Source organism: Xyrauchen texanus, chromosome 50 (genome assembly GCF_025860055.1).
Source record: "Xyrauchen texanus isolate HMW12.3.18 chromosome 50, RBS_HiC_50CHRs, whole genome shotgun sequence".
NCBI classification, from domain to species: Eukaryota; Metazoa; Chordata; class Actinopteri; order Cypriniformes; family Catostomidae; genus Xyrauchen; species Xyrauchen texanus.
This window is the reverse complement of record NC_068325.1, coordinates 16,595,507-16,615,374: the sequence shown is the minus strand read 5'-3', so window position 1 is coordinate 16,615,374 and position 19,868 is coordinate 16,595,507. Positions and strand designations below refer to the sequence as shown.

At 39.2% G+C, this 19,868-nt stretch overlaps 1 pseudogene; it reads right to left on the bottom strand.

The window, feature by feature from the left end:
- Positions 1-19,868, bottom strand: part of LOC127641003 (low-density lipoprotein receptor-related protein 1B-like) — a 303,445-nt pseudogene that overhangs the window by 258,558 nt on the left and 25,019 nt on the right.

Here is a 19,868-nt window from a genome sequence, read left to right as displayed (position 1 = left end):
TTTTCACTGAAGCACAGGATGAAGTCACTTTGAAAATCCATTCATTTACTAATAGAAATATGAAGTACAGTTGTTTTTCAGTTTAAAGACATGAAAATCTCATTGACAGAGAATAAAAAGGATAACATATCACAGTCTGCCACAAAGTGTACAAACGCATGGTAATGTGGCATCCATTTACAACTTTGTAAGTGAATATGGAGCTTTTTAATATGATGTAAAATCTGAAAGTATTGTTTTATGCCCTTCAAAGTGCACTCCAAGACTCTCAAGCCAACTAAAGCTCAATAAACTACAGGTTTCTTTATTTACATGTGAATAGACCATGCTGCTTTAAGCATTTTAGTGAATACTGATGTCATGTGTTGTATATGAGGTTATATTGGACATGATGTACATAGTGGAAATGTGATCAGCTGGATGGACTCACATATGGTCGGTGCTTCATCAGAACCATCAGGGCAGTCTAGCTCCCCGTCACAGAGCCAGCTCTCGGAAACACAGCTCTGTCCGTCGGCACAGAGAAATTCTCCAACGTCACACGCTGGAGGAAGAGGTAGGAATGGATGTATGTCATGAATGAGAAAAATGCGAGCTAATGAATGAGATGTCCTTATGAGTTTATCTTGTTTTGCAGAGTATGGCTATATATTATTACAGAAAATGTTAATGTTAAATATAGGTCACAGTACAATGATAAATATAGCTTATATTATATTAAGTCCATGATGACTTCTTCAAAAACTTACCTAAAAGTAAATGAAAGAAAAACACAATAACTACAAAAATTGGGGCAGAGTGAAAAATCTTGAAATATTGCAATGTTGGTCTTTCGATTATATTCAATATACATCACACTACACTATATGCAGTGTGCATGTGTTTTGAAATGGCTTAAAAAAGAAAATTTTAACAGTTTTCACAGAATGTTTTATTTCAACCAAACAATTATAGCAAATTTAGAATGTTGAATCTGTGTTTTGAATCATTATAATTTATAGCCTGAACTAAATCATGGAAACGAATTGAACTTACCGACTCTTAATGTTGCTTTTACTACTGAAGTTTTAACAAGATATATTATTAAAACACTGCTATCTTAATTTGCAGATACTCAAAAGTTGCGAGACAAAGAGTAATCGTGATCACAGTTTTTAAAGGTGCACTCATTAACTTGTCATCTTGGATTTACACTGACACCTAGTGTCTCGGATGCGGCATCATTAAAAATCAATAGTTTTCAGTTTCAGATATCATTGTATAAATGGAGTATTCACAATCAGTCATGATTATTTTAATCAATGAGTGAAAGTGTCAAATAACAGGACGGTTACTGAGATTAAGCGAGTAGTATTCAGCTGGTCATGTGATTCTAATATGGCCGCCCCCATGTGTGGACCCTCCCCATGTAGAGTAAAACCACTTTTATAAGGTTACTGATTTGACTGGAGTCTTCATTTTAATGTGCTCATGATTTCCTACATATATTGAAAAATTACAAATTATGTCTTTAGGAGTTAAACTTTTCTAATGAGGGAAACCTTTAAGGAAAATGTATGTCCAAATACAATGTGCAATACTCATCATTGCAATGTTCACAATGTTGCATAATTTTATTCAGTCAGCAAAAAATAACAAATATATAATAAATATTCAATATATAGTTCACATTTTTTCAATATACTATATATCGTCCAAATAAAATGTGCAATATTCATTATTATAACTAGGATTTGCTAGTTTTGTTTATTGGTGGTGGTTTACCTCCCCATCCCCCTCAGACTTGATGCCCCTGCTTTGAATTGGGATTGTAGTTTTGAATCCAACTGCCGTCTTATCATCTGCCCTCCTTTTACTAGTTCAAAGAGAACATGTATGCTTTAATTTGGCCAAATGTCTCCCACTTTAAAAACCCATAGCTTTAAGTACAATCCACTTAAAAAGTGCTCTCTTTTTTGTCCACGTCGCAGAAATGCATTAATGCTTCATAGATAACCAAATAGTACGCAATTACATTGAGGTACATCACGAGACGGTACTCAGTCAAACAGTCCTAGCATTTGTTTGAATTGCTTTCTGTCTATGTGCCTTGCTGTAAACAATTCCAGAGACCCAGTAGGAATGGACGTAGCAAATTGAAGATATGAGGGTAAGGATGGATTCTGAACATCATCCGTACGTCTTCCTTGCATTAAAAGCAGTTCAAAAGAACACAAAAGGAGCACAACAGACGTGCCGAGAAGCTGCAGGCCTTTCAAGTTGAGAAGATGAAGTGAGCGCATTTCCATAACAGTACAACGTCAAGACGGTAGAGTTGGGAAGGCTCATTTTTGGCCCTCCTGCTGAGCCGATAGGCAGGGTAGTCTGATGTATGAAAGCAGCATGCTTTGTGATTACAATGGCTCTCAACTTAAATTCCAAAAGCGCACTCACAGAAATGACAAGAAAGCTCACAGCGAAGACAGGAAGTTCAAATGGAAATATCCAGTATATTTGTCCCGAGTGTTGATGTACAAGAAAAAATGTTTTTAGACGCACAATCTGGCAATATAAAGGCAGTTTACAGCTTTTAAGACTGTTCACGGTAAAGATGTGCTCTAAAATCACTCTGATATCTAACAGCAGCTGTAATACTAGTGTTCTGTTCAACAGCCTCTGTTCTACGGCATGTGCAAAGAAACATTTAGATTCCTAAAAAGCTACTGGTTATCACTGCGGTATGTGACTCGGTGGTAGCTCAGACTATACATACACTATATATAACATGAAGCATGGTGCACATATCTGATGTTTGATTTACAGAAAAAAATATTAAAAAAAATACAGTGAAATATTGCCCAACCTGGTCTAATAGAATCATGTTACTACCTACATCTTTGCTAAATAATTTTTATGTAGTTCGTTGTACGCATCATGGCACTTTTTTGGTGAAATGAACAATAGAGCTGACTTTTATTTTGTTTCATACAAATCACAAGTGGCAGATTATCCATTCACAATCATTTACATTTACGCATTTGGCAGACGCTTTTATCCAAAGCAACTTACAGTGCATTTATTACAGGGACAATCCCCCTGGAGCAACCTGGAATTAAGTGCCTTGCTCAAGGGCCCAACAGTGGCATCTTGGTGGTGCTGGGGCTTGAACCCCCAACCTTCTGGTCAGTAACCCTGAGCCTCAACCACTGAACCACCACTGCCCTGTGTATTTTTATGTATTTTTCGCCTTGTTCCTCACCCAATGCTATTGTAAAGGGATTAATGGAAAGGAGGAGGTGAGAACCGGCTTGACAATATAAATAATAGTTTAATATAAAACTGAAACAAAAAGACAAAGACAAACACACAAAGGTGTCTCTCTCTGTTGCACTGCAGCTTCCAGTCGGCCTTTATCCCTCTCTGAGGCTTGATTAGCCTGATTAGAGGACGGGTGTGAAGAATCACAACCCGGCCCCACCCTCCGCCCTGCCACATTCCTCACTCATTCTCTCAGGCCGGGGAGCCCCCGGCATGGTGTACCCCCCCCCCCTTTCCCTGGGGAGGGGCATGCCTCAGCACCGTCTGCCGGCAGGTAAATCCCCGTCTTCCTTGGATGAGGTAGGGGACAAGGGGAGGAAACAAAAAAAAGTGTGGCACCTACACGTCGTACCGGTGATCGTGCAAAATTAACAAAACATTTTAAAAAGAGAGGGAAAGGCCAATACGGAGCGGCAGTGAATGAGAGAGAGGAGAAAGAGAGAATAAAAATAAAATACTTACTCGCCGGTTTTCCGATACACCGTAGCTTGGTCCTCGGCCACTCCTCCACCCTCTAATGGACGACAGCTAAGCCTCCCCGGACGGATCAGAGTCAGACCTACAGCCCCTGGCTGATGGAATGCCCCGGCACATTTTTGGTGGATGGTAGGTGTCTCCCCCGCCCCTGGCAGCAGTAACCACTCCAGGCGGTTGGTTGGGAGCCCCTCCTCCCCTTGTGGTCGGTGGTCGTTCCTGCACTTCCAGGCGGCCGGGCTCCTCCGTCCTCCGGCGGATGGCCGCGGCTGCTCCATTGGGGTGGATGGTAGTGGCGAGGATTCTACTACGGCGCATCCCTCCTCCTTCCCAGGTTTCGGCACCAGTGTAAAGGGGTTAATGGAAAGGAGGAGGCGAGAACCAGATTGACAATATAAATAATAGTTTAATAAGCAACTTAAACAAAAAGACAAACACACAAAGGTGTCGGACAGCTGTCCGTAAATCTCTCCCTCTCTCACACTGCAGCTTCCATTCAGCCTTTATCTCTCTCTGAGGCGTGATTAGCCTGATTATTGCCCGGTTGTGCGGAATCACGACCTGGCCCCGCACTCCACCCTGCCACATCTTATGACATCAAAACACTTTAAAGCACTATAATGCATGACTTAAAAAGGGATACAATTTAACATTTGCATTACATATCCAACTACATTTATAAGCTTGTTCAGGTGTGAACAAGTTGCACGATAGCTCAACTGATAGCTCAAGCGTTTCACTTGCAATGCAAAGGACCAGGGTACGAGTCATGAAGTGTACGCAAGTTAACACATGAGCTGAAAGTGTCATGCATCTCAAAATGACGTGGTTGTTTAAGCAATTGTGTTTTTTTTTATCTCATATGTGCTTTTTATTACACTATCAGTTAGGTTTAGGTTTAAGGTTTAGGGTAGGGAGAATGATTTTGTTGATTCTAAACTCGATAGAGCATTAAACTAAAAAACCTCATCTGTCTGTGTAAAAATGTAACTAGTTTTTATCACTACACAGTAAACATTTCACCTCGAAAATGCTGCAATACGTGTAAGGAACCATCTAATATCATTTTGCAAATATGTCACCACAGTTATGGAATTTTTGCGAGATCGGGCTGAACGTGCGTGCCACACTTGTTCAGTTACAGTCATTGATTTCCAAAATATGCGGTAATGGAGAGTGTTTTTTGGTGGAGGAAAATGCCATTCTAGTGTAGATGAGAGATGTAAATGCATTTTCATACGAGAACGCATTAGTGTGGACATACCTAATCCAATCACATTATAATGAATAAAATCAGGTCCCATTCAACATTTTATCTCATTGAATTTCCTGTTTCAAATGTAAATGAGCCAAATTACAGAAGTAAAATGGGTTGGGAATGCCGTTTCATGTTGATTTTATTTGCATGCTGGCAAGGCCATACACTGGACAAATATACTTGAGAAGCAAATTTGGTATTAAAAGGTATTAAAACAAATAGAAATCTCTATTCATCCCAGATGTGTATGACTTTCTTTCTTCTGCTGAACATAAACAAAGATTTTTAGAAGAATATCTCAGCTTTGTAGGTCCATACAATGGAAGTTAATTGTGACCAGAAATGTGAAGGTCCAAATAGCATATTAATGCAGCAAAACGTAATCATCCAGTGGTTAAATCTGTTTCTTGATAAGAAATATGATAGGTGTGGGTGAGAAACGGATCAATATTGAAGTCATTTTTCACTATAAATATATACTTTCATTAGCCCTTCCATGCGTGGGCAAAGTTTTTCGTTTTCTGTTTGTTTTTTTTCTCTGATTCACAGTCTTTGTGCATATCACCACGTACTGGGCAGAGAGGATAAAGAAAAAAGGGTGTGATAAAGCAAAGGCAAAGAAAAGAGAAATCATATTTGCACAACAGCCTAATAGGTGGTGATATGCACAAAGAATGTGTATAGGCAAAAAACTGAAGAACTTTTGTGGATAGCATAAGGTGTTGTGAATGTAGATTTAGAGTAAAAAAGGACTTATTGGACCAGCAGAGCTGAAATATTCTTCTAAAATCACAGTTTGTGCTCTGCAGAAGAATGAAAGTCATTAGGGCTGCCCCCTAATAGTCGACCAAATGATCCGGACTGGCTGCATCACTGCCTGGTCCAGCAACATCACTGCCCTCAACCGAAAAGCCCTGCAAAGGGTGGTGCGAACTGCCAGACAAATCATCGGAGGAGAGATTCCCTCCCTCCAGTACATATATATACCAGGAGGTGTGTGAAAACATCTCTGAGGATCATCAGAGACTCCAGCCACCCGAGCCATGGGCTGCTCTCACTGCTACCATCAGAGCTACCATCTTGATTTCTCACAATCAAAATGCACAAGCACTGCACTTTATTAATCTTACACTGGACTGTCATAAAATATATTCTCTCTTAACAACACACTGGCAACTGACTATCAATGTCAGCCTGAATGTCAATACAGCACAATACAACCTACTGTATATCTTACGTATATATACTTTTCTGTTTTTATTGTGTATGTGTGTTCTATACTGTGTGTATTGTATACTGTATATTGTATATTATTATTTGTATTTTGTGTTATGTGTAATTATGTGTATATTAGATATGTAATTATGTTGTTTATTGTAAATTGGTATATGTCTCATCACTGTCATGACTGCTATGTTGCTCGGAACTGCACCCAAGTCTTTCACCCCCTGTTGCACTTGTGTTTGAAATACGGTTTAGTATGTATCTGTAATGTAGAACAGTGTTAGCAATGTTTTATATCATTCTTTCATAGCCCTGGAATGCAAACTATTTTCTGATGCCCCACAACATATATATATATTTAAGTAATTAAACTAATATCATAAACATGCGATGACTAGTCGACTATTGGCTTAAACTAATACCTACTAGTCGACTAGGAACATTTTTGGTCGGAGGCAGCACTAAAATACATACACATCTGGAATGGCATGAGAGTGAGTGAAAATTGCCAATGGGACATGAAACAATTAACTTAATTCATGACACATTCTCTAAAAACACATGTTCAGATTTGAATGGAACTGTTTACTTACAGTTTTGCAATTGGGTCCAAGTGTTTTTAACAGCCACATCCTTCAATTGCAGTTCCTTTGTAAAGCTTGAATCATTTTAAGACTGTTTGACAAGCAATCCACGCTGATATGCGACGTAAATTCATGCAATCCACACTGAAATACGATGAAGACACATCCACATGATGCGCACACATAGTCCAAAGCATGTGTGAACTGGATACACATCCAGTTTCCAGTATCAACTTGCACTGAAATACACATAGCCGGAAACGCATCAAGACGGTCAAAGATGTCCATCTAGTGCATGCTATCATACACCAATAATTAAAAATATAATGTGTCCATGATGCATTTGTGTTCGAAACAACAAGATGCACAGCATCTGAATGTAACCAAATTACATCAAATAATCTGCTATATTTCCAATGAAAATCCCTGGAAAAACAGTATCAATCACAGGTTTAGAGCATCACTGCCATACACAGCACAAGCAATTAAAGTAAAAAGATACATAATGCATCTGGTGCATAATCCTCCATCTCAGATCATAATGCAGGGCATGTCTTAGAGAGAGCTGCATTTATCCTCAAGCATGCGGCCAAAAATCAATGCAAACATTTTAAAGAGTCCTTCATTATGTCTCGCCTTGATTTTTAGCAGAGGCCTCCATATTTTTCCTGACAAGGCAGATATTATCAAGATATTATCTCCCAAAACACAAACCAGGAAAACCTCTTTCCTTACACATAAGCCAGTTCAGACCAAAAATGTACACACACAATTTCCCTCAAGAAGGAAACATGAATTATTCATCATCTTATCTTAAAATTCAGCGTGGCTTTCTCACACATTATACCTAATGTGGTTCTCTTCACAGCTCTCCGACACTCTGTGGCCGCTTGTTTTGTACCTGGGAAAATAGTGCATACTGAGCGTGTCCCTGACAGCTGCTTTGGAAATATATTTTATGAAAACGTGTGAAATATGAGTATGTCTGCTGAAGGATATGAAATCGGTTCAAATGATGAACATTTATACAAGCTGTGTTTTGGCAGGTGAATCTGTTTGCAACTCAATGGCAAAAACTCGCCTTAGGTTTGTCAATAAATCAAGAGGGAGTTTGACATTTTTAGGCCGGTAGCTCAATGTTTTTCTCAGTTTGGTAATGTAGCAATTAAAGCAAAGGAAATGTGCATACGCATTTTAATATTTCTCTTCCAGGAAAATTGACCATAAATATTGACGTCTCATCCTGCACTACACAGATATTTGTCCATTCAAACATTCTCCAGAATGAGAATGTCCCTCCCCTAATGCCACCTGTAAACAAATAACAAGTAGTTTAATAGCTACTTCTCCCTGTATGACATAGTAAAGTCAGCTGTCAGACAGGTGTAAGGTTTCATCTTGGTTATTGTATAAGGTGTCAATGAAACAGAGCCACACAAGGGACTAGATCAAAAGGCCCAACATCGCCTGATTGATTCAGCTTACTGAGGACTTTCTGGCAGATGTCCTCTAAATAAAGTCCCTCCATATGGTGGCCCCCCTTGCTTGTGAATCGAACATTGTAATGTGCCCCTATTGATCTGTGACCAGACATATGGAGGGTCTCGTCTGTCCCTAGCAGTGCCAAGATTTTTAAAACTATTAGCAGCATTCTCAAACAGCTTGGGCTTACTTTCATTCTTATACAAATTTATCTTTTAACAGTTATTTACAGTTGCACTCTCAGTAGCACTACATATTAACCAGGCACTGGTTTTTACTTTATTACTTAAAGGGAACATGAAATGCTTCTTTTTAAAATAGTTTATAATCTTCCCTGAGGTCTAATGATAATGTTAGTAAAGTTTTTTTTGCACCAAAAGTCATAATTTATTAATATATGATTATTTTCCACCCTGTCTTTGGCCCAGAGACGCGGCTCACACATGAGGCTGTAGTGTATATGCGTCCCAACGCCCATAGAGGTAAAAGATGTAGAAAAGATCAAAAGTGTGGGAACATTTCACAAGGCTCAATGCCAGCAGTGCGCAATGCAATATTTGCGACAAGATAATTGCTGCCAAGACCGGCAACACGACAAATCTAACGAAGCACTTGACAGTGCATGGAATAAACTTAAGAGCAGAAAGTTGCTCCGTCTTCGACTGCAAGAAGACCGAGCCGGTGCAGTCATCCTCTCAGCGTCCTCCTGCCACAGAGCTTCCTTCAACATGCCCACCACACGAGTCCTCCTCCAAAACTACTGATGAATGCAGCAGCACTATGACTGGTACTCCGTCAGGTAAGGTTAACTTTTAGCAAACAAACCAACAAACAAAATCAGCTAACTTGTAGTGGTACATGCTTGTGTACTTGTTAAAATAACGTTTCTGTGTGTGGTGACATAGTCCTATAAACTAGGATCTATGTAACGTTAGATATTGTTTGGATGTATGGCTATAGATAGCTAGCTAAATCAATGCTAAAAGTGCTTTAAGGTTGACAGTAACTGATCAAGTTTAACTCACATTAAATTAGTTAACTTGTTAAACCGTACTTATACTTAGGGTTGGCCTGAATTAAGTTTAGCTTTCTTGGTTTTTTTTCCTCTTCACATTTATGTTATAGCCTGCCGACCCTGGCATGAGGAGACCGGAAGGCTCAGGAGAGTCTTTGAGTCAGCAAAAAAAGTCAACAAACGGAAAAAATAAACCAACGTTTTTTGAGGTAATGTTTGTAAACTTGTTAAAACGGATTTCATAAAATTGGTATCGAAAAAAGTAGTTTAGGAACCGGTATTGAAGTCAAGATATCGGTATCGATTTCGATATCGACAATTTTTTAACAATACTCACCCCAATACTACAGATCTCCACCTGTGGTAAGAAGGATAGTTCAATGTTAGTTTGCTGTGAAGACATCATTTGACTTTGCAGAGACTTTTTGAGTTATGTGTCCATGTTAACGCATAAGTGAAGATCTTATATGTTTTTGAAGAGTGCGCATGTGTGTATGTGTTCAAGAGCATCGTTGAACCCAACTATTGCAGATGCTTTCATGTCTTCAGCAGTTATTACTCCACCCATTGCGTAATGTCATTAGCGACACCTCTATTTTGTTGAACCAACGTGGTTTGAATGATAGATGTGCGATATAGTTACAACGGATTCAGGAAACAGTCGTGACAAGCTGGTTCATTTCTCCAACGATGCATTGTACTATGGTGGTAAGGCAGTGAGTTGTGTTGTTTGTTGTATGGGAAACACACCCCTGATTGGGTTATTGAAATGAAAATAATTTTAAATGTTAGAAATAGCACCTAAAGGTAACAACTTCTACAGTGGGAATACAGTGTATTCCTTTAGTTTTATGAATTGAACTGAAAAATAAAAAGATCAATTTTAAGATATGGGCCATATCCTGGTAGAGTAAAGCTTAAAAACTTGTTTTGGAGAAATTAGCAAAAAAAAACAAAAAACATTATTTTAACCAAGGCTGGAACCTTCTCTAGTTCATTTTATTGATGTCATATTTCATATTGAATTATAAAGTCATCCATTTCTACAGCTACACAGCTGTAAAACATTCATAGGATAATCTTCTGATTATTCATACTTTAATTTAACAAGGTACAAGTGAGTGACTTTTAATAAGCACCGGCATATCCTCATCAAAATCTGGATATTTAATTACACAGCTGTGTTCCATCTACCTGCTCTCTAACTCAAAACATTAACGGCGACTGCTACCGGAGATCACTGCCGCCTGTTAGCTAACATGAGTGCCGGTGATGAACAGCAAAAGCTACAGTGCTGAAGAGATGTTTGCAATTTCTCTCATGCATGAATAATCAATCCCAACATTCACAAACTCGTTCAATTATGTACGTGTGGGGCCCATATTGATCATTTTATTTCTGAAATAAGTGGGAAGGACAGGGGCCTTCTGCCAACTCTTTATTATGAAATATCATTTGTGGTTGCCAAAGAGATGTGACATGGTAATGAGGAGCTAGTCTTGCACACTCAAACTTCTGCCAGAAAAAAAATCTAATTATTTAAACTGACTGAGAGCCCAAAATAGAGGGATTTAATGTGGATATCAAAGCATGTTGTGAATTTAATAACCTATCATGAAGTTTCAATGTGTGTCACTATGAAGTCCACTATATCTACAGTATACAGTATCCATCCATCCATCCATCCATCCATCCATCCATCCATCCATCCATCCAAATGGCGAAATTACTTACCACTGAACTGTAAACATTTACACATTCACTGGAGTTCAAAAGTGAGACCCCACATAAAAAATATAGGATGTAATACTTATAATTATACTTAAATAAACAAAAGTTTAAGATTTTAATTGACTGAATTACATGATATGCCAATTAATTATTTGAATTAATCACAATGAATAAAGGTCCTCAAATAACAATAGTCTAATATATAATGTTTAAATAATCAGAGCTGATTAATGTGGCTCGGGATAGGGAAGTTTGGGGCCCCCTGCTGGAGCAGCTGCCCCCGCGACCCGACTTCGGATAAGCGGTTGAAGATGGATGGATGGATGGATGGATATAAATAATTATAAATACAATATCCATATGTCATACAAATGATAATTTGGATAATTAAAATGCTTTACAAAAAGTGGATTTAAGTACATTGCTTATTTCCATATTATTGAACTATTGGGTCTATCATTGGCCTACAATCCACAGCAATCCATTTTGCAACTAAATTCATCAACCTGTTCTAAGGACACGTCAATGTACACATGCATTTGGAACATCTCACTATGGTTATGTCACATCATAAACAGCATCTTTAGGTCGCTGTGTCAATTAAACATAGTTTGAAACATCAGAAAACACAACAAGAGAGTCCAGCATTCAGAATTGTGCTTCATTGTCTTACTTGCGCAGCTTACTGCCCCCTGCTGAAAACAGGTGTTACTTCAAGCTTTAATTGCTCCGATGGTAGGAATATTCCTTATTACGGTTCTGGAACATGATGAATTGCATTAACTTTTTTAACGCATTATTTAAAATCACAGCCCTAATTTTCACATATTTAAAACAACATAAATTGATAAAGTGAAATGAATAAGAATATTTAAGATTTTTGATTATTTCTAGGACACTAATGAAATGCAAGTAAATTTGTGGCATTGACCACGTTAACTTTGTTTAAAGTACACAAGATGCACCAAGTACTAAAAATTTCTATATTTATTTTTTATAAATGTTCGCTAAAATTGTTATGCTGATAGTATAATTTCTAATTAAATATTTCACATTGTCTTACACTTCTGGGCCCCAATCCTGTAAACCCAACTTGAGAGTCCTTTTACTCATTTTCTAGAAGCTTTTCTTTCCATCTGAAAGCTATTTTCTCACAGGAATGTTTTGAAGCAAATTTAACATTGCAGAGGAGGAAAAATGTGATTTACATAAACTAAATCTTTACTTCAAAAGTTGTTTGGAATAACACATTTCTGTTTCTGGGATCAATCAAGTGTTTTCATGGCTACAACTCGTTCTTAGTTTTACAAACATGCACTTACAATAATCTGCACAGCTTTAAGCACAAAAACGGTCTTTAAGTGAATTTTCTATGAAACAAGATGCTTTCGATTGAAAAATTACCAAAATATATTTGTTTCTCTCCAGAAGATTGCTTTTAATCTACATCAGAGGTAGGGATAGAAATCAGAAGAAATGTTCTATTCTATTCTAGTTTTATTTCCACTTAGCTAACTGTTATTAACCATTTGTTTAACATGAAGTATACCCTTTATTACTTTTTTATTTATTTAATTTAAAATGGTAACAGTTCTAGATAAGAACTGGTCTTCGATTCGCTATCAGAGGGCATTCTGGGTCTGTAAAATGACAGAATCTAGGCTTTTCATTTGTCTTCATTCTGAATCACTGTTCAGAAATATCTTACTCTTACTGCAGATGTCACCACAAAACCTTTGGTGGGGAATACAAAAGAAAGCTCCATCTTTATTTCAAAAGATATTCCATGCAGCTATTTTGCATTCTTTGTCCTGAGATTTTACCCATTTCATCAGATATCTGTAATGCTTTTATCTTCAGATTCGCAAATTAAATGACTTTCTGAGATAAATGCTTCCTGTTCCTTTCTCTATGCTTAAATAAGCATTTGGCAAGCTTTTGGTGTTGGTGAATTCTGATTGGTTGAACTCAAGAGACGGTCCCGTTTCAGTTTTCAAAATGCCTAATAGTTTTATAATGGGAGATATATTAGCATTACAGAAGTTAAATCGTTTTAGAATAGTGAACCATTATTAGCACCGCTCATTCTGAAGAGTTAGGGATGTAGGGTTAGCCATCACCCTGTAAGCTCAAGACTGTCTATTTCAGAAAAACATTTCTGCCCTGTACACTAAGGGTCTCCGTATAAAATACAGTCAACAGGAATGCATATTTTACTTCGATTTCCAGTGTAATCATGTTGTAAACTTCAGACTTTTCCTCACATAAAGCTATTGCATGGCTTTAGAAGATTTGGAATATAGAGCACAAGTCGTATGGACTAAATTTATGGTATGTTTATGGAGCTTTTTTGTTCTTTTTGGAACTTGAAAATATTAATCTCTCAAGAGAAAGCTTGAACATTCTGCAAAATGTCCTAATCCTTTTGTGTTCCACCAAAGAAAGAAGACATGAGCAGCAGTAAATTTCAGTCTGGTGTGAAATATATCTTTAACTACTCAGCAGAAGCAAATAGACATGTAGAGCTTGTCTGAAGAAATTACTCTCGCTCTCAATAGAAGCCCCCTCCCTTTATTCATCTAAAGAAATCTCGTATTTTACATCACTTTTCCCTCTTTTCACGCATCCTCACTCCTATAATCTTTTCATACGTTTAGTCCCACTGTACTATTGTACATGTGACAGTAGAACCTACACATAGGGGATGATTAGGAGAATGAGAGAGAGAGAGAGAGAGAGAGAGAGAAGAGGAGAAATAGCAATTATGTTGCGCCCTCAATTGTGTAATAGAACATAGTTCGTCATCCATCGATACATAATCATATTAATAGTCATTTGACTGAAAATGAGTCTGTGTGACTTTGAGTGTGCATGCCTGTGCCGCTGGAAGTGTATTTGTGAGTGTTTTGCACCGTGTGTGTCCTTCCTTTAGTCCAAGAGAGTGTAAGAGAGAGACACACCTCACTAAACAGTGCTACTATTTCACTCTTCCATAAACAGCCTCTTCTATCATCTCGCTAATAGAGTGATGCCATGCCCATGACGGATGGCAGGGCAGACTGGCATCTGAGCGGGTACGTCCACGGTTGAGAGAAAAACTGAGGTGTCTGACAAAGTATTCTGCCCTAATAGACTCTTTAAGGCTGTAAAATATGTCAACCGACCGTCTGTCTTCACTCGGTGTGACAGCCCAGGATGTTATATTAGTCACACAGGCTGACTTCCCCTAAACGAGGGCCACTATCTGTCATATCTTGTTCTTCACCAGCTGCTTTGCTTGTTTAAGGGCATTTTGCTGTCAGAATGAGGATTGTGTCCACGTTTGGACAGCGATAAATGGCCATGGAAGGGCACACAGAGGCACAGCCTGTAGAGGGACGTGAGACATGACAGCTGGACTCGGCTGAGAGGAATTGTTCCCCTGCTGTTCCAAACTACATTGTGGGAGAGGCATTCAGAAGCCAAGAAATGGATCAAAAACATTGTGTCCATAAGACGCTGAGAATCGGTACTAAAAACAATTTCTAATGAAAGATGAGAAATAAGAAGTGTTGAACCCAAAGTGAAAAGGGACATCTGTAAAACTTGTTCTTACAGCCAATAAATAGGGTGCACTAATAGTAAATCACAATCTGCGATGAGGCATCATTTGTATCTCTAACTCTGGGGTTTTGCACCTCAAATTCTCTTTTTAATTATTGTGGTACTAACAAAAGTACCAAAGCAACCTGTAAAGGGATAGAGAAGGGCAAGGAGGAGGCGAGAACCGGCTTGACAATATAAATATTAGTTTTAATGAGAAACTTAAACAAACGACACAAACACACACATGAAGGTCAGCTGACCATAAACAATATCTCTCTCTCGTCACACCAACTTCCCCAGTCGGCCTTTATCCCTCTTGGAGGCTAATTTAGCCTGATAAGGGACCGGGTGTGTATAATCTCAACCCGGCCCGCCCTCCGCCCTGTCACATTCCTCCCTCGTTCTCTCAGGCTGGGGAGCCCCCGGCATGATGTACATCCCCCCATCTTTCCCTGGGGAGGGGCGTGCCTTCCGCCCCGTCTGCCGGCAGGTCATCCCCGTCTGCCTGGATGAGGGAGGGGACAAGGGGAGGGAAACAGAAATAATTAAAATGGGGGGTACTTCCTGTAACAGTGTAGTACCCCCCAAAAACACTGTAAAATTTAAAAGAGAGGTAAAAGGCCAACGTGGAGTGGCAGTGAGAGAGAGAGAGAGAGAGAGAGATGAAAAAAAACACTTAGTCGCCAGCTCTCCGATATGGAGTAGCTTGGTCCTCGGCCACTCCTCCACCCTCTAACGGACGATAGTCTCGCCTCCCCGGGCAGATCAGAGGCTGTCCTCCTGCTCCTGCGGACGGAATGCCCTGCCGTGTTCTCGTGGAACAGAAGGGGTCTCTCCCGCCCCTGGCAGCAGTTCTCCCGCTCCAGGCGGTCGGCAGCGAGCCCCTCCCCGCTCGCAGTCGACGGTCTCAGACCCCGGCGCGTTTCAGCGGCTGGTAGGGGACTCCTCCGCCCCTGGCAGCAGCCCTGACCGCTCCAGGTAGTCAGTTAGGAGCCCCTTCTCCCCTCGTTGTAGGCGGCTGTTCCTCCGCTTCCAGGCGGCCACGCTCCTACATCCCCCGGCAGACGGCCGCGGCTGCTCCGTTGGGGTGGATGGTAGTGGCGAGAACTTTACTACGGCGTATCCCTCCTCCTTCCCGGGTCTTCGGCACCAGTATAAAGGGATATAGATGGGCAAGGAGGAGACGAGAACTGGCTTGACAATATAAATAATAGTTTTAATGAGAAACTAAAACAAACGACACAAACACACATGATGGTCAGCTGACCATAAACAATATCTCTCTCGTCGCACCACATTCCACAGTCAGCCTTTATCCCTCTCGGAGGCTTAATTAGCCTGATAAGGGACCGGGTGTGTATAATCACAACCCGGCCCTGCCCTCCGCCCTGTCACACAACCCTAACTCTAAATACCAAAAAGTACCATGTTATTACCATGACTTTTTGGACATGATTCCATGACAATACTTTGGTTCGTGCACATGTACCTTATATGTTTTTAATACTATACACTGCTATTTATTGAAGTACCTTAGAGTACCAGGTGCATACCAGGTTTTACATAAGTATCATGGTAATACCATGGTATTCTTTGAAGTGCCTTGGAGTACCATGTGAGACATATGAGAGTTTTTACAGATGTTGGGACATGATTTGGTATCAACAGTGGAAAAATGAATATTTTTAAGTCCTTAATTAAAAAAAAATAATAATAATAATTAATGATAGAAACTACTAAACATAGTGATGTATACATTTTATATGATTTTGTCACTGAAATGCACATCAGACTGTATAGCATTGATTTTGACTTGATGCAACATTAACATCTGTAAAAAAAAAAGGTTTATTTATATACAGGCATACCTAATTTATATAGGGCTAAATTGAAATTTTCTACGTGTGATCCTACTGATTCACTACAGTCATCTCTTTGAACTTCTGAAGGCATACAAAGCCAGTTACTTTTTCCTACAATCAAAGAGCAGATTGTAGAACAGATTTTGCAATGAAGAAAAACTGATTGCTTGTTCCATAATAATGAAGAGTTGCCACAGTTCCTCCATTAGTGTCCATAATTTTAAATGATATGTGTAACTAGATCACGGGTAGTCGCTGGTAAAACCAAGCATGGCTCCTCACTACGATAGTAAGAAACTTCAACAAAAAAAAACTATTGAAATGGATGTAATTGTAACAGAAATTCATTATTTAATAGGACTATATACATAATATTCAAATATCTAGTATGAATAAAACACATTTCAAATCTGCCAAAATACCATTGTTAACTCTGTAAGTGTTACTATAGTAAATCCAAAGTGCAATTGTGTTAGGGTGGTGATGTGTGGTTTGAAAAGCCTTATATTTTATGTTCTGGTCAGTGTTGTTTATAACGGTGCCAGTAAACATGGTTTAAACTCGTTAAATCAGCAAGGCAAGGGACACCAAGGGTTTTCATAGGGGTTTTCCACAGCCAAATTCAAATGATTTTCACGCCATGCTTCTCAAAGCGCTGTTTATAATGATTTGCACTGTACGGGCAGGGCTGGACTGGTAATCTGGCATACCGGGCATTTTCAGCCATGCCATGGTTTATGAATACCACCACTATACCATGGTACCATAACAGCATGTAATGGGGGTTTCTAGCTACATTTGCCAGGAACTTTTCTTTAAAAATAAAATGATGACACAGTTATTTGCATTTTCAAAGTGAAGCTCCCCAGAACAGATGGCCATTTGCTATGAGAACAAGAGTGCTCAAGCTACAGTTACCATTGCTGACATTATTGGACTCATTTGAATCCCTGCCCGGCCCAGTCCGAGCCAGCCCTGTCAGAAAGGACACCCCTAATCACCATCCGTGCTGTCACACAAAAGCCAAGCGCTACAAAGCTTGCAGGTGGTGACAAACATCGATTCCAGAACATTGGCTGCAGACCCCTCAAAACATCTTTGATTCTGATGTTGTACAGAGTGCACCATGTGTTACCGTTTCTTAACAGCAAGTTTTTTAGTTTTTCAACCTTTGAGGAAGAGGAAGTGGTTTTTGGAAGCTTGAATGCCAGCATACATCCATATTTTGTTCGAGCAGAATTGTTTGCCATAATAGCACAGCAGATGGGTGATACCACTGTGCGACATCATTGGTGTTCTGTAGATGTGTTTTGATTCCAAACCTCGTTTAGCATTTATGGTTTTTCTACTGGGAATGACGAGGATTTCATCATGCGCAATGACCCAAAAACAGTTCAGTTTTCGCTCACTACAGCTGGTGAGAATGATTGCCGCAGTTGTATATTAATGTTCCCTGTGGTGTCAGATTTACACACACACCCAAATCATGATTAAATCTTAGAACCGTGACCGAGTAACAGCTCTAAATGGAAGGCAAATTAAATGGATGCAAAAAAATTGATGTTTATGCATATGTATCCACTAAAATACATGTTGGGGAATCACTGTTGGGAATCTTAGCCGTTTATTTCATAGGTAATTTGTAAATCTAAATGCAAAAGGTGTTACAATGCAAAGAGATCCATCTTGTCGCAAAAGCACAATGCTAAACAGAGCCACGACTTGAGAACATTGAGACTGATGATTAGATAAGCACCACTATGTTTGAAATTATGAGGACACTAAACATTCGTGATCTAAATCAATACCTGGTAGGACATTAACATTTCCTAAGAAAGATCATCTTTAAAATATGGATGGGGATACCACTTATTTTCTTTTCGATCTGATGTCAAGTACTACCAAGGCCAATATCGATACCAATTGGATACTTCTATTAAATAGATTTTTTTGTGATTTCTACAAAGAAATGATAATTGCAAGCCCTTGTGATATTTAATCACGTGCAGTATATTAATTATATATATGTATAATTCACTTTTCAAGAGTGTAAATGCTAATTCTTGATATCGTAATGGAATTTCAACTAGTAAAAATGGCCAATTTTGATATCTGTAACTGCATAATCACTTATATAGTTTCACAGTTATCAATCATTCACTCCTGTTCAACATACAATTACAAATTTCGAATTAATTTCTTACTAGATGAAATTCCAATTTCACATATCGGGCTCTATTTTCGTGAGTGTGCTAAGCACAGCGCTACATGCTATGACCATGCGAAACTTCTTATCCAATTTTCGTGAGAGCAGTAATTCTAAGTGTAATTTTCATGCCTGCACAAAGTGTAGATGGAAGTGGGAGGGAACGTTTACACTACTGTGGGTGTAGGCGCGCAAACTGTGGGTGTATTTTATGTAAGTGGCGCCAAGCGCAGTTTGCTATTTTCTTAAGGATTTGGTCATTTTGCTTAGACATTTCAAAACCACCTCTTATCTCATCTCTTGTGGGTGGTGAGCTAAAAGTAGTTGAGCGGGGGTTGGGGTGGGGTGGAGGGTTGTTCGCTGTCCTTTTATGCATATCGCGGTGCCGTTTTGTGGTCCGTTCAGCATAATGCGATGGCTCATTTTAGCTTATCACGGCCCATTCAGCACATTTCGCGGGCGAACCACCGGCCCTAGGCCGGTGGCCATTCCGCACCTGATCGGCACCAAAGTGAGTCAGCCCACCGGGAAAATGCCCGATATGCCAGATTACCAATCCAGCCCTGCCTCCAGTTGTCATAGAGGGATTCTTAAGTCACTGCAAAAGGACCGATGGATGAAGTTGGACAGAGTAAATGTTTGGATTTGGTATGATTTGTTTTTATCACTTCGTTATTTTTATTACATTTTAATTTAGTTTGAAGTGTAATTTGAATTAAGAAATATGTTTAGTTGTATTGTTTTTGTGTTTCAATAAATGAATGTATTTTTTTTTAATCGACCAATAGAAGCGAAGTGCGTGCGATACAATCACTGTTAATCCTACCCATGATGCGTGTGTCAATAGATGAAAATGTCAACCATAAAATTGGACGCAGACACAGGAAGAACCTTAGAATTCAATTGCACTTGGTGCAACCTTTTTGTGCGTTGTGCGTGTGATTTTGCCAAACCCACTTGCGCATAGACTTAGCGGATGCTTGCACGAAAAAACCAAACCTCCATGGCCATGCCCATCGACTTTGTGCTTATAACTTAAGGCATTGTGTTGCGCTTAACACTTGCGCTCTTAAAATATGGCCGATCAGCTATATACTTTTTTGTTAATAAAAACTATTATTTTTTATATCAATAATTACATTGTAACTAA